The sequence below is a fragment of the Malaya genurostris genome, chromosome 3 (genome assembly GCF_030247185.1).
Source record: "Malaya genurostris strain Urasoe2022 chromosome 3, Malgen_1.1, whole genome shotgun sequence".
Lineage (NCBI taxonomy): Eukaryota > Metazoa > Arthropoda > Insecta > Diptera > Culicidae > Malaya > Malaya genurostris.
In genome coordinates this window covers 303,555,255-303,558,952 of record NC_080572.1, presented here as the reverse complement: position 1 = coordinate 303,558,952, position 3,698 = coordinate 303,555,255, and positions in this window count along the sequence as shown.

The window sequence follows — 3,698 nt, the reverse complement described above, 5'->3', positions numbered from 1 at the left end:
GATATGAAAGTGATTAAGTTCTATAAGAAAGTGTATCAATAACTGTATATTCATCGAAACGATCATGATCATTAATATCGAGTTCTGAACGGTTCTTTGCAATGAACTGATTTGCCCATCTCTAATATGAAGCATGAAAACGTTCAGTACAACATACCTAAGTAAATTGTTATGGACATACGTGTGCATAATCTGCTCTCAACCACTGAGGATTTGTATATTCAAAATACAACGGAGAGATTCTCTAAATCGAAAAAGAAATGGGAAGAAATTTTTTTTCCTGTATCCTTAATGGTGCACATTTATTACGCATGCGCTTGAAGAAGCCTATGCCATCGTATGTGACATTCGGTCAAGACACAAGAATTCCATGTAAATCGATTGTCACCAATGATCAGCAATTCCAAAGTTTCTTTGCAACACGCAAAACCGATACAATACATATAATAGTACGAAAAATAGTGTTTTCTACCAAATATTGCTTTTATCGCGATTTAACATTAATCCTACTTTTGAGACATAATGGGAATGTCGCCTAGAGAAACATACAGATATCTTCATTGATATTCTAACGATGGATTCTAACAATTTTTTAACTTCCAAAATGGTTACACAATCTGTCTAATCATCAGAATATACTTTGTTGTTTGAGCTTCACTACTGACTTCAGAATTATAACACCTCAATTCGATTGAATAGCTTTTTTTACTAGAGAAAACGTCTTTCATTTTGAAGGTTAAAATCGGTTTAGTGGCCAGCCTTTTTGTTCGGTACACCCATGCAGACACTCACAGACATTTTCTCAATTCGTCGAGCAGAATTGATTGATATGTGAAATTGTCAAACCGCAGAACCGACCGAATAGTTAACTTGGAAAGTTTTAGTTCATAACTGTTCCATCAAAAGAATTTGTTTTGCATTTTCTATAGCGGGCACCTATTTTCGGTGTATTTGCGTTTCCCTAACACAGACGACGGTTTCGAGGTAGATTGAAATTTAAATGAAATACATGCCAAGTTATAAAACTGCCATTTTTTATTCGGTGGATAATTTTCCGGCATTTAACTTTTAAGTATGATTTCGGCATGTGATCGGCACGACTATTTTTAACATAGGTCCAATTTTCGACCACCTTTTCAAGCATTTGAGACCGTATTTCATCAATGACACGTTGAATATTAAAATAATCAATGGCTGGGGGATACAAAAATAATCGAATGGCGTCAAATGACATAAACGCGTAGGCCAATTTTTGATCCATTTCTCGAAATAATGTTGTCATTGAAATGTTCTTTCAATAAGTCGATTGTTTCTGCCGCAGTATGTCAAGTGGCACCGTCCTGCTGAAATCACATTTCGTCCACATCCATATCTTGAAGATTTGGCAACAAAAATTCAGTCGGTATCTATTTCCCTTCACGGTAACGCGTCGTCATTCTTCATTTTTCAAGAAATAAGGACCAATGATTCCACCAGCCCATAGACCGCACCAAACAGTAAATTTTTTGGGATTCTTGTACGGTGCTTGAGTGATCTTTGCTCCCAATACGGTCATTTTGCTTGTTGACGTAATGCGTCTCATCACTGAAAAGATTTTTGCGCTGTAAACAGTTTCATTTGAATACTGAATTTGAAAATAAATTTCCACGATTGCTGTTCTGCAGTTAACCTATGCATGATGATTTGCCAAACAATACTGAGTAGAGACGTTACTTTACACTGTCAAAACAACTTTCAGACAATACAGTAATCCCTATTGAAGAAAATAAAACATCTGTTACATACATTTAATTCATCTCGGTTTGAACTAGAGATGGGCAATTCGTTCGCGAACGGTTCAAAAGAACTAGTTCTTTTGAAAGAATGAATGAGCAGTAGTTCTTTTTTCGAGAACAGTAGTCCTCAGTTCAAAGTCGTGGGGCCTTTTTTATGCTCGCTTAACCTTTTTTCGAGAACGGTAGTTCTGTAGTAAGAAAGCTGCATCACGAAAGCTCAGTTCTAATTCGTGGGACCTTTTTTTTCTCGCCTAACCTAATAACACTAAGTTCTCATTTAGTCTTTGAACAAACAAACCAACTACGAAAAGAACGAACGAACGGTTCTGGAGAACTAGTTCTTTCAATAGAACTTTGCATCACTGAACGGTTTTTTGAAATGAACTATTTTGCTCATCTCTAGTTTGAACCCATAGGTCTTACGAAGAGAGCAAATTAAAACAAACGAAAATGTCTTATATAGAAAACTTTTATATAGGCCTAATTGGCTAAACTATTACAAAAGAAAAGAAGACTATTCACGTTTCACAGTTTTGTTTTCTGTTTGTAGCTCTTCTAACAAAGCCGCAGAATTGATTACCGTGAACATATAATAAGGGTAAGCAAAAATAAAACACCAAGACACTCGAGTTGAAAATCATACTTTTAAATTTGTCACATTGCACGAGTTCTATAATGTATGTAAAATTGCAGTAGAATTCAACCATGGTTTGTGTCAAGGTTCCACAGCTTCAGCTTCCCGACGTTGTGGTTTTCTATTTTACTATTCCTCCAGTAGGTAGCGTTTCGTATGAATTATCCCGCTTGCTCGTACAAAGTCAGCACATATTAAACGAAAAAACTATATTTGAATGATAGGAAACCTACACGCTTAGAAAATGTTACCCTGAAAAAGGACTAAAAAACAAAAACATAAAATATTGGTCCAGAAATATTATACAAGAAAAGAACAAACGTCGCAGAGAAATAGGATCTCAGTAACCTATGCATCATTCGTCGCAACTTTCGATCAATGCATTTTTTCAATGACAATGACTGCAAGCCGAGCGTTTGACTGGTGAGCAGGAGAAAATGTTTATGAATTTGAAACTAACTAGTTAAAGTGCAAATCGGCTCAAAGCAAGTTGAAGTGGGAGTGAAAACATGAAAGAAACAAAATTTAAAACAACAACAACAATCAAAACGTCGACAGCGGCCGAGAAAGAGAGGTAAAGAACACACCGAAGTACCGTTAGAGATTGAATGGCGTCGGTATGGTAGTGCGCTGAAAAGTAAGCTGCTTCTTCAGTCTGTGCTTTTTTTTTGCCCGGCTTTACCACCCTCTCCTTTCCAAACCGATATGCTTGGTTAGCTGTTTCCGACGAAAACCGAAGGGTAACGGGGAGGCCATTGTTTGATTAAGCTCCGTAAATCCGTTTCGCATCGGGCCCGGTTGGCTTACGTATCTGCTCCGCTTTTCGAGTTGAATTCCGCAGTTAAAACTCCAAAGTGTGCATTATCCACAGCCTGCTGGGTTCGGAAAACCGGAATCGGAGTCGTCATGGAAACATACGCCGAGGTAGAGAAAAACGTACAATTTAGAGAGTTATGAAATGAGTGCGGTAGTAAATGATGTAAACTTTTAATTTCTTTACCGAATCGAGCGCTGTTCGGCCGGCGAATGAGGTCTCGAAGTGAAATGGTGTCAACAGAAAAAGAAATCGTCGAAGGAGTATAACGGTTGTGTCACGGGACTGCGCGTTCGGTGAGTTTGTGCGAATGACGTCGGATCCGTCGGCGAACGGCAAACGGCGAATGGCGATGATGATTCAACTGGACGTTTGTCTGGTGCGCACGGTTAACATGTCAAGTTCAAACGAGGAATGATTTATTTTTCATTTTTGTGCGATGTTATGAAATTTGAATCGCTACTTGTTATTGAGA